Here is a 15,057-nt window from a genome sequence, read left to right as displayed (position 1 = left end):
TGTAGTGTTGATACTCTTGTTTATTAAACTATGACTTGTCAGTCAGACTCCTGTCAGTGTTGTTATTTTCAGTTCCAGGAAGCAGGAAACAGTTGGATTCCTAAAAACCATGAAAATATGCTTCTGTTTATTAACAGCATCTACGCCTCATACAAAACACATACCCAACAAACCAGTTAAACATTTATCTGTGTAACTGTTTCCATTTCTTGTGACATTAACAAGTCCTTGCTTGTAGCCAAGATCAGGCAGTCCTATCAAAGGGCCTTTATGTTTGTGTCAAAGAGATGACAGCTGTAGTAGATAACTTAGTAGAAATTATTAAAACAAACTTTTTGTCATATTTGCTCAAACTGTCACTTTAAACATGCAGTAATACAAGAGAGAGATAATCTGTAAAAAAAATCATGTTCCTCCTGCTCCTAATGGTATTTGCAAGAACCCAACGCTCCCGAAACACACAACCAATCAGAGCCGAGCAGTCTCTCAGGCTGCTGTCAATCACACGCTGGGCAGCACCACTCCTGCGCGCATGCTCACACGGTCAAGCTCAATTTCTTCACTGTGCGCAGCGTCAGCCGGTTCATGTCCACGAAGTCCTAAAAACAACCACCAGGAATGAAAAACTGCCCATCCGTCCACTGCCAGTTTAAATAAGAAAAGAGTAAAGAGAAAGAGTTGGACCGAGACAGAGTAAACGTTGGAGCGGCATTTCTGAGGTGGAGAGAGCTACGGGACCTGAGAGGATAAAAAAGTGATGCTGAGTTAGACAGTTTCCAGCTTCATTTCTGCTGTATTTGTTTTAAATAAATGTCTCCACATTGCTAACATGTCTGCCGTCACTGTGATGTTACGTTTGTTGTTGCAGTCGAGCTAACATTAGCTTGTGCCCACTGCTGCTGCTGTTCAGCGTTGTTTCAGGGCGGAGTGGCTGAAAATATCTTTGTGAAGTGCCCAGGCAGTGTGACCGTTTCAGACTTTCTCCTGACAAGGTCTGTGTGCCTGTGCTCTCATGGCTAAATGTTCACAACATCAGTGAGATACTGCTTAGTTGGCGCTGTTTTTTCCACAGTCTCTGTTAGCAAACTAGGTGCTGGTGGTTTTGCCAATCAATATTAGCTGTAGATTACCGTTCACAGTAAAAACACTGATTTCTGCTGGTTGATGTGTCTCTGCTTCGTTAGTGTTGGTGGTGCAACACAACGGCTGCGGTTGTTGTCATTTCCCGATTTTACCCGTTTTGTCCGCCATTGTATATCTGGCTTCTTCAGTTGCCGTGGTTCCTAGCCTGCGCGCGCATGACAGCCTCCTCTGCGGGGAGGGCTTTGGAGGCAGGACTGAGCGCTGCGGAGAGAGAGGGGGAGGGACCTGGAGGTTGTGATCTTTCAAATTTTGAAGCAATGTCCGCTCTCTTCTGCATCTTACCTACTGCAGCTTTAAGTGTTAAAATAGAATTTTCACTACAACCAGCTCCTCACCCTGCAGTCCAAAGTAAACACTCAGTGTCACAACTTGGACCTGCACTAGCTTGTTTCCATCTCCAATTAAACCCATAAAATTCTCTGACGACTCAGAATCGCTCCTCCCTTACACAGTTGTGTTATCATTCTTCCTGTGACACCACCATACCCGTTTGTTCAGTTTCATTTACATAGAAACGGGGACATAAGGAGTTTTTCCTGACCTCTCACAAACACAGAGACCTGACGTCTCCCGGCTGCAGACTAACGCAGGTGAGCTCTCTTATTTCCTGACTGCTAGTTTTTGATTCACTATGAAACAGACAGCTAAAGCTTTTTATTAATTTCAGATTAACTTTGAAGTAGATTTCTGCACAGACTGACATGGTGACTTTGTCTTTTGATTCCCTTCAAAGTAATGGCTGAACTCTTACTGGTCTCTGTGATGATTTCTCGAACAGTTTGAACCTGGAACTTAAATAAAGCACATCAATTGCACAAAATAAAACATTTTCAAAATGGAAAGGTTGTGATCGCCGATATTTTTCTTTGTTATTAACACTGGGTGGGTAGATGGGTTTAAACGTGCATACGTTATAGTTGTTGAGAAGTAGATAAGGTGTAAAAAGTGTAACTTTACCCTGCTCCTTTTGAGCATGGAGTTTGCTTTGTGTTGAATTTTGCAGTTGAAATTGTTGTATAAGTTTACTTCCCTATTTTTAGTGAATAATCTACTTGAAATAAAGATATCAACCAATCAATGATCAGAATGATTGATAACAACAAGCAAAACATCAACGTTCATATGGGCGCCTGACTTTGACGTGTTTTAAGGCAGACATGAACAAACTCTCACATGTGCAATAAAGTATATACGTTTTAATGAAAGAAATAATCGACAGCAGCTGAATGAAAGGAATGCTTTTCAGCCCGAGGCTTTCACCAACGTTTTGCAGATTAATGTGGGTGTGGCACCTTTTCAAGCTATGAACACCAGGGCCCGTATTCACAAATATTCTCAGATCCTAACTTTGCTTAAAAACTTCTAGAAAGGAGTCCTAGCCTAGGAGTGATTTAGGAACACTCTCAGAGCAACTCTGAGCAAGGAAGGGACAGAAACTTTTATCTTAGTGAGGAGGTGTGGTTGACCCCGTTGCTAGGTAGGACACATTATTTCAGAAGCTGCGATTGGCTGATTAAAAAAAAAGCTCTTTCAGTGATGATGGGCAGAGAAGGACAGTGAAATCTATCGGCCTAATCACAGAATTTACTCAGACATTGTGTAATGATGAACACCATTTTATGTACTGAAAATCTCTGTTGCATAAATTGTTTGAAACACATGCTCATCTTCACATGCAGTTATATTTACTTGATCACTTTTATTTACAATGCTGCTAATTTTAGTACTTAATCTAACTGATATTAACGAGGGAAAATGGCTCATCTTCGCAATTTCTGGGAATGCTGGCCAGCCTATATAAAGCTTATAAGAAGCTGCGTTTGCTGCATTTAACAAGAAGAACCAGAAAACCCAACTGGATGGAGGGACAGTGTTTACTTTGATCTCAAGTAGTTGATGAATAAAAAAACATTTTAGGACATAAATTCAGCCCCGGTTTTACAGCTCAACCAAGAGGCAGGCATGGGAAAATGTAGCGCAGCAGATAAATGCATCTTTCCCTCTGGTTGTGCGCACTAGTGAAGAGTGCGAAAAAGAGTGTGTTAAAGTCTAACGTGAGAGGGGAGACTGCAGCACCCAAACGGGAATCTGCAAGCACAGGTGAGATAGTTTACATCTTTCTTGTAACTGCTGTCAAAGTTAACTTAAAAGCAGAATTAAAATATGCCCGTGCAGTTCTACGGATGTGCGTCCCATACCCAACCCGCTATACCCATGCCCATTCCCTTTAATTGTCAATCACTCTGCTGATTGTTTCGTCGCATCTCTAATGAGATCTACCACAAAAATGATCCCTGCACGAACCACTCTGTAGGCTATTGTTCAATTAGCTCACTGTTATTCAGTGTTTTGAGAACTTTTCTCCTATCTCTCCATCTTTCCGCCATTTTCTTCTCTGCTTAAGAAACTCTTAAGCCTCTTAAAAGTCCTCCTCGCTACTCCTAACAGTTTCTCACCTTAGGAGCTCTCTTAAGAGCTGAGATGCTTTGTGAATAACTTTTATCTTTACCACGATCTAGTCTTAACTTCAAGGGAAATTCTTAGAAAACGTCACAATTCTAAGAATTTTCTTAGAATTTCTTCACTAGGAGCAACTCTTTGTACTAGGAAGCTGTATGAATACGGGCCCAGGTGATTTGTCAACAAATAAGACATAAATGGCACAGAAATACAATAGATATAAAATACAGCTGATCATTGAACCATCACCAAGAAAGATCTTTACAAGAATTAAATGTGTTTTTTTTTTCATTCAAAGTTATATACTGTATTGCAAGTGCAGACGTCTTCATGCTTACAGTGTTCTGTTTGAGTCAGCACCGACTGCCTTTGTAGAGTTTTCGAGTTAAACACGGCAGCTCTTTGTTTGTGCTGTTTGAATTAACTACTCATGAAATCTTAAATAGATACTATTACGCCCGCTCCCTCTGGAACTCTCTCCCCCATCACCTGAGACACTCTCCCTCACTCCCCTCTTTCAAAACCCACCTATTCAAAGCTGCTTTTAATCTGTGACCGATCATTATCTAACTGTTGTAACTTTTCTTTTATATCCACATTTTACCTCGATTTTCTGCACCTTGATCCTTTTATACTGTATATATTTCTTTTACTGTCTTTGCTATTTGTTTTAACATGTAAAGTGTCTTTGAGTACTTTTTAAAGCGCTATATAAAATAAATCTATTATTATTACTAGAAAACAATTATCACATCGTGGAAATAATCACTTTGATGCATCTCTAGTTAAAAGTACATGGACTGAAAATGTATAGAAGGATAAAAAACGACAGCAATAACTCTTTGAATGTCTTCACAGGATGAAGAAGACGACAGGAAGAGTCACGTGGTGCTGTGCAGCTCTGCTCCTCACCCTGACCTCTGTGTCGGCTGTACAACGGCTCAATTAAATTGATGATTTGAAGAAAATCACGTTTGGCCAGTCTGTGCCCACACACAGTCTTATGCTGCTCTACTGGTTCGCAAACACAGTTGACATCGACCGTAACGGCATACGCCTGACCTTTGACCCAAGCAATGGAGATTATAGCTCACATCAGTATCACAACTCTGAGCGGCTGTTGGACCAACTGCCTCCAGGACAACGATACTACACCGTTGGAAATCTCAATCAAGGCACATCAGTGCGGCTTCCATCTTATGTCATCAATTCCCCATATCTGAATGAGGCAGGAAACAGGGACAGGATCCTAATTAGAGTCGATGGGCAGAGGATAGAGGAGGTGTACATCACACAACACAATGACTGCCTAGGGACAAATTATGATCCAGATTATACCTACCACATCACTACTAACCTCTTAAATCAGATCAGACAGTTTTCTTTAGGAGGAAACACCCAGACACTGAGGGATCTCAGTAACCGCTTTGGAAGTCATGCGGATGTTTCTGAAATCAGAGACACGTGGGGAAACCTCGCCTTCCTTGGACTCTTCTTGTGTATTGTGACGAAGAAAACATATAACTATAACCAACAAAGCAGCAGACCAGAAAATAGGCAAGATCATGAGTCGACTGGGAACAGTGGATCAGCCAGTTACAACAACTCAGCACCACAGAATGACAACCGGTCCCTGTGTTGTTGTGTGGGATTGTTTTTCATCATCATCGTCATCTTTTTTATTTTATTGATTGCATTTTTTACTAAATTAGCTCGTGTCTAAATGTTTTTCAGTGAAGATTGACAAAAAGGCTTCTTCTATCCTAGGCTGTGAGTCTTTAAAAAATAACAAAAGACCAAAAACATAATAAAAGTTTTGCATTTTATTACGCAGAGGGGGAGGGGAGGTCTAAGGGTTTGAGTTTCTCCAAATGCAATTATAGCCCGTTTTTACCCAAAGTGCTTTATGTGCCGTTTACACATCAGGGTGCAAACTGGAGAAGCTGGGGAGTGAAACACCGATCTTTTGACAGCTCGCTCTACCTCTTCAGACACAGGCATTACAGCACTATTCACAAAATTGCTTGTTTGTTAAAAACTGCTGATTATTTTTTTCTTTATTGCAAAATGACTTGATCTAAGAAATTGATTTTGTATTGTTTGTTTCAATGCACTGCTCTTTGATCTTCATAGCTCCGGCTTTTCTAATCTAACAGCAATGATTCACTGCCGATTCCTCCTGCGTCTGATAGAGATGAACAAAGTCTACTTTGTTCTGACGACAAGTTCAGGCTTTATGGTTGTATTAAGACAGCCTGCACTGATAATTATTTAGCTTTGAAAAATCTGATATTTTGTAATGGTTTTACATTTCTGTAGTGTTGATACTCTTGTTTATTAAACTATGACTTGTCAGTCAGACTCCTGTCAGTGTTGTTATTTTAAGTTCCAGGAAGCAGGAAACAGTTGGATTCCTAAAAACCATGAAAATATGCTTCTGTTTATTAACAGCATCTACGCCTCATACAAAACACATACCCAACAAACCAGTTAAACATTTATCTGTGTAACTGTTTCCATTTCTTGTGACATTAACAAGTCCTTGCTTGTAGCCAAGATCAGGCAGTCCTATCAAAGGGCCTTTATGTTTGTGTCAAAGAGATGACAGCTGTAGTAGATAACTAGAAATTATTAAAACAAACTTTTTGTCATATTTGCTCAAACTGTCACTTTAAACATGCAGTAATACAAGAGAGAGATAATCTGTAAAAAAAATCATGTTCCTCCTGCTCCTAATGGTATTTGCAAGAACCCAACGCTCCCGAAACACACAACCAATCAGAGCCGAGCAGTCTCTCAGGCTGCTGTCAATCACACGCTGCGCAGCACCACTCCTCCGCGCATGCTCACACGGTCAAGCTCAATTTCTTCACTGTGCTCAGCGTCAGCCGGTTTGTGTCAAAGGCCTAAAAACAACCACCAGGAATGAAAAACTGCCCATCCGTCCACTGCCAGTTTAAATAAGAAAAGAGTAAAGAGAAAGAGTTGGACCGAGACTGAAACGAAACGAGAGTAAACGTTGGAGCGGCATTTCTGAGGTGGAGAGAGCTACGGGACCTGAGAGGATAAAAAAGTGATGCTGAGTTAGACAGTTTCCAGCTTCATTTCTGCTGTATTTGTTTTAAATAAATATCTCCACATTGCTAACATGTCTGCCGTCACTGTGATGTTACGTTGGTGTTGCAGTCGAGCTAACGTTAGCTTGTGCCCACTGCTGCTGCTGTTCAGCGTTGTTTCATGGCGGAGTGTTACTGCTTAGTTGGCGCTGTTTTTTCCACAGTCTCCGTTAGCAAACTAGGTGCTGGTGGTTTTGCCAATCAATATTAGCTGTAGATTACCATTCACAGTAAAAACACTGATTTCTGCTGGTTGATGTGTCTCTGCTTCGTTAGTGTTGGTGGTGCAACACAACGGCTGCGGTTGTTGTCATTTCACGTTTTTACCCGTTTTGTCCGCCATTGTATATCTGGCTTCTTCAGTTGCCGTGGTTCCTAGCCTGCGCGCGCATGACAGCCTCCTCTGCGGGGAGGGCTTTGGAGGCAGGACTGAGCGCTGCGGAGAGAGAGGGGGAGGGACCTGGAGGTTGTGATCTTTCAAATTTTGAAGCAATGTCCGCTCTCTTCTGCATCTTACCTACTGCAGCTTTTAGTGTTAAAATAGAATTTTCACTACAACCAGCTCCTCACCCTGCAGTCCAAAGTAAACACTCAGTGTCACAACTTGGACCTGCACTGGCTCGTTTCCATCTCCAATTATACCCATAAAATTCTCTGACGACTCAGAATCGCTCCTCCCTTACACAGTTGTGTTATCATTCTTCCTGTGACTACACCATACCCGTTTGTTCAGTTTCATTTACATAGAAACGGGGACATAAGGAGTTTTTCCTGACCTCTCACAAACACAGAGACCTGACGTCTCCCGGCTGCAGACTAACGCAGGTGAGCTCTCTTATTTCCTGACTGCTAGTTTTTGATTCACTATGAAACAGACAGCTAAAGCTTTTTATTAATTTCAGATTAACTTTGAAGTAGATTTCCACACAGACTGACATGGTGACTTTGTCTTTTGATTCCCTTCAAAGTAATGGCTGAACTCTTACTGGTCTCTGTGATGATTTCTCGAACAGTTTGAACCTGGAACGTAAATAAAGAACATCAATTGCACAAAATAAAACATTTTCAAAATGGAAAGGTTGTGATCGCAGATATTTTTCTTTGTTATTAACACTGGGTGGGTAGATGGGTTTAAATGTGCATACGTTATAGTTGTTGAGAAGTAGATAAGGTGTAAGAAGTGTAATAAAGTAAAGAACTTTTAATGAAAGAAATAATTAACAGCAGCTGAATGAAAGGAATGCTTTTCAACCCGAGACTTTCACCAACGTTTTGCAGATAAATGTCGCAAATTTGACACCTTTTCAAACTTTGAACGCCAGATTTGCCAAAAAAATTATATGCCATAAATGGCACAGAAATACAACAGATATGAAATACAGCTGATCATTGAACCATCACCAAGAAAGATCTTTACAAGAAATAAATTAGGCTTTTTTTTTTTCATTAAAAGTCATATACTGTATTGCAAGTGCAGACGTCTTCATGCCTAGGGCCCGATCAGAAAGTGTGCGTTTTGCAGGCTGTAAAACGCGAGGCTCACTGCACTGCCTTTTTTGGTGAAGCCTACGGTTAAAAAAAGAGCAGCTCACTGCACCTTTTTTTTCTAATGTTGTTAAGACAACCACCGAATCATTAGCTTTCATTAACCTAACCGTTATATTGGAAACTGACAGAAGGCAAGCCTCTCCTTTCATCCGATTGGACAATCAGAAAAATCACTTTGACGCATCTCTAGTTAAAAGTACATGGACTGAAAATGTATAGAAGGATAAAAAATGACAGCAATAACTCTTTGAATGTCTCCACAGGATGATGAAGACGACAGGAAGAGTCACGTGGAGCTGTGCAGCTCTGCTCCTCACCCTGACCTCTGTGTCGGCTGTACAACGGCTCAATTCAATTGATGATTTGAAGAAAATCACCTTCGGCCAGTCTGTGCCCACACACAGTCTTGTGCTGCTCTACTGGTTCGCAAACACAGTTCACATCTACCATAACAACGCCATACGGCTGACCTTTGACCCAGACAACGGAGATTATGGCTTACATCATTATGGCAACTTTGAGGATTTGTTGGACCAACTGCCTCGAGGACGACGATACTACACTGTTGGAAATCTCAATCGAGACACGTCAGTGCCGCTTCCATCTTATGTTACCAATTCCCCATATTTGAATGAGGCAGGAAACAGGGACAGGATCATAATTAGAGTCAGTGGGCAGAGGATAGAGGAGGTGTACATCACACAACACAATGACTGCCTAGGGACAAATTATGATCCAGATTATACCTACCACATCACTACTAACCTCTTACATCAGATCAGACAGTTTTCTTTAGGAGCAAACGACGAGACACTGTGGGTTATTAGAAACCGCTTTGGGAGTGTCGCTGATGTTTTTCAGATCAGAAACACGTGGGGAGATCTCGCCTGCCTTGGACTCTTCTTGTCTATTGTGACGACAACATACTATAACCAGCCAAGCAGCAGACCTGAAAACAGGCAGCCGACCAGGAACAGTGGATCAGGCAGTAACTACACCTCAGCACCCCAGAACAACAACCTGCGTTTGTGGCGTTGTTTGGGACTGTCCATAGTCATCATCATCATCATCATCGGTTTAATTTTATTGATTGTATTTTTAAGTAGATGAACTCATGTGTGAACGTTTTTGGAGAAGATTGACCAATAAGCCGGGGCTGTAAGTCTTCAGGGTTTAAGTCCTAATTTGTCGGTCATTCAACTGTATTCAGAAACAACAATCTCCCTTATCCAACAGAGGGGGTGATCTGTGAATTAATGCAGTTTAATGTTTAGTAGGTACCGGTATGTAACCCTGCAGACTTCCTTCCTTCCTCAATGGCACTGTTACAGAAGACATCTGCTGACAACTTTTTGATTTTTACTGCCTTAAAAAAACCAAAAACATAATGAAAGATTTGCATTTTATCACACCAGGAGGTGAGGTCTAAGGGTTTCAGTTCCTCTCGATGTAATTCAACACTTTTCTACCACAAGTGCTTTGTGCGCCGTTCACACATCAATAGTGATCGACCGATATGGGTTTGTCAATGGCCGATGCCGATTTTTAGAGCAGGGCGGCCCATGGCCGATATATGATGCCGATATCATGTTGTTGCTTTTTTTGCATTTGATAACATACAACAGTTTAATAATAATAACAAATGAGACACAAAATTGCTGAACTTGAATGAACATTTATCAAACACTGTTGTCTGCATCATCTACAAGTAGATCTGCATTCTGTCTGCAATACACTTATTTTAAATGTAAAAACAATATCTACTTAATAAATGTCCACTGGTAATCAAAAAACTAAACTTTGTAATAAATAAAGGTTTAGTGCACTTGAGAAAAAAACTAAATTGTATAAACCTGCATAAATAAAATATAAATAAAGGTGCACAACAACGGCAGACCACAGGCTTATTGAGTTATGTGTTCAGGTGGAAAATCTAACTACAGAAGTCAGTTTCGTTTAATTGTAACAAAAAGGGAGGCCTGATCAGTAATCAATCGGGGAGGCCTGATCAGTTATCAATCGGGGAGGCCTGATCAGTAATCAATCGTGGAGGCCTGATCAGTAATCAATCGTGGATGACAATCTTTGATCTTCAGTGGCACTTTTTATTTGCACAATACTTTTTATTGCACTTTAGTCTCATATGATGTTATGGCATTTTGTGACACATTACAAATATTTGCTCTTTATTTTCATATGATGGTGTAATAGCATCTTTCTATGCAGTGTGTTCAGTGACATTTCAAATATACAAATATTTCCCAAAATTGGAATGGAAATTATGAATGAAATTATTTAACTCCATTTGTGTGCTACCCATGTGGTACACAGAAGATGTATTCTCAGCTCTACCTTTAAATTTTCAGTAAATTATGAAGAGTTTTTTCCAAATTTTTCAAACGGCATTTTACTTGTAATCTTTAAAGCGTTAAAATAGAATTTTCACTACAGCCAGCTCCTCACCCTGCAGTCCAAAGTAAACACTCAGTGTCACAACTTGGACCTGCACTGGCTTGTTTCCATCTCCAATTATACGCATAAAATTCTCTGACGACTCAGAATCGCTCCTCCCTTACACAGTTGTGTTATCATTCTTCCTGTGAAACCACCATACCTGTTTGTTCAGTTTCATTTACATAGAAACGGGGACATAGAGTTTTTCCTGACCTCTCACAAACACAGAGACCTGACGTCTCCCGGCTGCAGACTAACGCAGGTGAGCTCTCTTATTTCCTGACTGCTAGTTTTTGATTCACTATGAAACAGACAGCTAAAGCTTTTTATTAATTTCAGATTAACTTTGAAGTAGATTTCTGCACAGACTGACATGGTGACTTTGTCTTTTGATTCCCTTCAAAGTAATGGCTGAACTCTTACTGGTCTCTGTGATGATTTCTCGAACAGTTTGAACCTGGAACTTAAATAAAGAACATAAATTGCACAAAATAAAACATTTTCAAAATGGAAAGGTTGTGATCGCCGATATTTTTCTTTGTTATTAACACTGGGTGGGTAGATGGGTTTAAACGTGCATACGTTATAGTTGTTGAGAAGTAGATAAGGTGTAAAAAGTGTAAACTTTACCCTGCTCCTTTTGAGCATGGAGTTTGCTTTGTGTTGAATTTTGCAGCTGAAATTGTTGTATAAGTTTACTTTGTTATTTTTAGTGAATAATCTACTTGAAATAAAGATATCAACCAATCAATGATCAGAATGATTGATAACAACAAGCAAAACATCAACGTTCATATGGGCGCCTGACTTTGACGTGTTTTAAGGCAAACATGAACAAACTCTCGCACGCGCAATAAAGTAAAGAACTTTTAACGAAAGAAATAATTAACAGCAGCTGAATGAAAGGAATGCTTTTCAGCCCGAGACTTTCACCAACGTTTTGCAGATAAATGTGGGTGTGGCACCTTTTCAAGCTATGAACACCAGGTGATTTGCCAACAAATAAGACATAAATGGCACAGAAATACAATAGATATAAAATACAGCTGATCATTGAACCATCACCAAGAAAGATCTTTACAAGAATTAAATGTATGTTTTTTTTCATTCAAAGTTATATACTGTATTGCGAGTGCAGACGTCTTCATGCTTACAGTGTTCTGTTCGAGTCGGCACCGACTGCCTTTGTAGAGTTTTCGAGTTAAACACGGCAGCTCTTTGTTTGTGCTGTTTGAATTAACTACTCATGAAATCTTAAATAGATACTATTACGCCCGCTCCCTCTGGAACTCTCTCCCCCATCACCTGAGACACTCTCCCTCACTCCCCTCTTTCAAAACCCACCTATTCAAAGCTGCTTTTAATCTGTGACCGATCATTATCTAACTGTTGTAACTTTTCTTTTATATCCACATTTTACCTCGATTTTCTGCACCTTGATCCTTTTATACTGTATATATTTCTTTTACTGTCTTTGCTATTTGTTTTAACATGTAAAGTGTCTTTGAGTACTTTTTAAAGCGCTATATAAAATAAATCTATTATTATTACTAGAAAACAATTATCACATCGTGGAAATAATCACTTTGATGCATCTCTAGTTAAAAGCACATGGACTGAAAATGTATAGAAGGATAAAAAACGACAGCAATAACTCTTTGAATGTCTCCACAGGATGATGAAGACGACAGGAAGAGTCACGTGGTGCTGTGCAGCTCTGCTCCTCACCCTGACCTCTGTGTCGGCTGTACAACGGCTCAATTCAATTGATGATTTGAAGAAAATCACCTTTGGCCACTCTGTGCCCACACACAGTCTTGTGCTGCTCTACTGGTTCGCAAACACAGTTGACATCGACCGTAACGGCATACGCCTGACCTTTGACCCAAGCAATGGAGATTATAGCTCACATCAGTATCACAACTCTGAGCGGCTGTTGAACCAACTGCCTCGAGGACAACAACACTACACCATTGGAAATCTCAATCAAGACACGTCAGTGCCGCTTCCATCTTATGTTCTCCATACCCCATATTTGAATGAGGCAGGAAACAGGGACAGGATCATAATTAGAGTCAATGGGCAGAGGATAGACCAGGTGTACATCACACAGCACTATGACCACCAGGGGACAAATTATGATCCAGATTATACCTACCACATCACTACTAACCTCTTAAGACAGATCAGACAGTTTTCTTTAGAAGCAAACAACGAGAGACTGTGGGATATTAGAAACCGCTTTGGGAGTGTCGCTGATGTTTTTCAGATCAGAAACACGTGGGGAGATCTCGCCTGCCTTGGACTCTTCTTGTTTATTGTGACGACAACATACTATAACCAGCCAAGCAGCAGACCTGAAAACAGGCAGCCGACCAGGAACAGAGGATCAGGCAGTAACTACACCTCAGCACCCCAGAACGACAACCTGTGTTTGTGGCGTTGTTTGGGACTGTCCATAGTCATCATCATCATCATCATCGGTTTAATTTTATTGATTGTATTTTTAAGTAGATGAACTCATGTGTGAACGTTTTTGGAGAAGATTGACCAATAAGCCGGGGCTGTAAGTCTTCAGGGTTTAAGTCCTAATTTGTCGGTCATTCAACTGTATTCAGAAACAACAATCTCCCTTATCCAACAGAGGGGGTGATCTGTGAATTAATGCAGTTTAATGTTTAGTAGGTACCGGTATGTAACCCTGCAGACTTCCTTCCTTCCTCAATGGCACTGTTACAGACATCTGCTGATAACTTTTTGATTTTTACTGCCTTAAAAAAACCAAAAACATAATGAAAGATTTGCATTTTATCACACCAGGAGGTGAGGTCTAAGGGTTTCAGTTCCTCTCGATGTAATTCAACACTTTTCTACCCCAAGTGCTTTATGCGCCGTTCACACATCAATAGTGATCGACCGATATGGGTTTGTCAATGGCCGATGCCGATTTTTAGAGCAGGGCGGCCCATGGCCGATATATGATGCCGATATCATGTTGTTGCTTTTTTTGCATTTGATAACATACAACAGTTTAATAATAACAAATGAGACACAAAATTGCTGAACTTGAATGACAATTTATCAAACACTGTTGTCTGCATCATCTACAAGTAGATCTGCATTCTGTCTGCAATACACTTATTTTAAATGTAAAAACAATATCTACTTAATAAATGTCCACTGGTAATCAAAAAACTAAACTTTGTAATAAATAAAGGTTTAGTGCACTTGAGAAAAAAACTAAATTGTATAAACCTGCATAAATAAAATATAAATAAAGGTGCACAACAACGGCAGACCACAGGCTTATTGAGTTATGTGTTCAGGTGGAAAATCTAACTACAGAAGTCAGTTTCGTTTAATTGTAACAAAAAGGGAGGCCTGATCAGTAATCAATCGTGGAGGCCTGATCAGTAATCAATCGTGGATGACAATCTTTGATCTTCAGTGGCACTTTTTATTTGCACAATACTTTTTATTGCACTTTAGTCTCATATGATGTTATGGCATTTTGTGACACATTACAAATATTTGCACTTTATTTTCATATGATGGTGTAATAGCATCTTTCTATTCATTGACACTGCAAATGTACAATAGTCTAAAAAAATTGAATTAAAACTATTTAATTCCACTTTTTTGTGCGCTACCCATGTGGTACACAGAAGATGTATTCCAGCGCTCTACAGTGCGAGTATTTCAATCGCATTTGTCCCTAACAATAGGTGTGTGCGAACTGGAAAAATAATTTACGAGCACAGTGTGCGAGTAAAGATTACCACCTACTATAATCTTACCCTGCTAATCGTTCAAAAACTACAAGTCCCACATTCCAAAAGCAACAATGCGCCAATCACAGGAGAGTGTTCAGTGATGACGCAGCCGTGTCAAGTGAGAGAAAGGTGAACGCTGCAAAAATCGGTACAATAATGAGGGAATGCTGCATGGCTCTCTTTATTTCTCAGTATCATAATTTTATGTGGTTTAAATGTGATTTCTCTGTGAAAAGATGGTGTCTTATCTTGTGTATGCTTACCCGTGCATGTGCGGGTTGGAAATTAACCACCTGCCAAATGCAGGTGTTTTTGTGCAGTGTCGGGTGAATTTGCTTCATTTACCAGTGGTAACGTCGTAGCGTGAGTAGTTTAACTACATTTCTCCTTTGCTTGGTGGTAGCGTTGCTTTCCTACTGAATCATACAGCGTTTCAGCAGCTTCCCTCTTTTTTTTATTAAGTAGTGCTGGGGCATCCACACAAGGTACAATCCCCTACTACAAAGTTGCAGCGCACAGAGCTCTCTGCTGCGGTCTGAAGCATAACTGTTAAGGATCAGTTA

General features: G+C 40.2%; 1 protein-coding gene across 3 annotated transcripts in view; it reads right to left on the bottom strand.

Moving 5' to 3' along the window:
* septin9a (septin 9a) overlaps positions 1-15,057 on the bottom strand; it is a 102,750-nt gene that overhangs the window by 36,823 nt on the left and 50,870 nt on the right. The window lies entirely within an intron of this gene.

The sequence above is a fragment of the Semicossyphus pulcher genome, unplaced genomic scaffold (assembly GCF_022749685.1).
Source record: "Semicossyphus pulcher isolate SPU_LCO1_2020_fin unplaced genomic scaffold, fSemPul1.0.p SCAF_23, whole genome shotgun sequence".
Taxonomy (NCBI): domain Eukaryota; kingdom Metazoa; phylum Chordata; class Actinopteri; order Labriformes; family Labridae; genus Semicossyphus; species Semicossyphus pulcher.
Note: the sequence above shows the minus strand (reverse complement) of the source record. Positions and strands in the feature narration are given on the sequence as shown.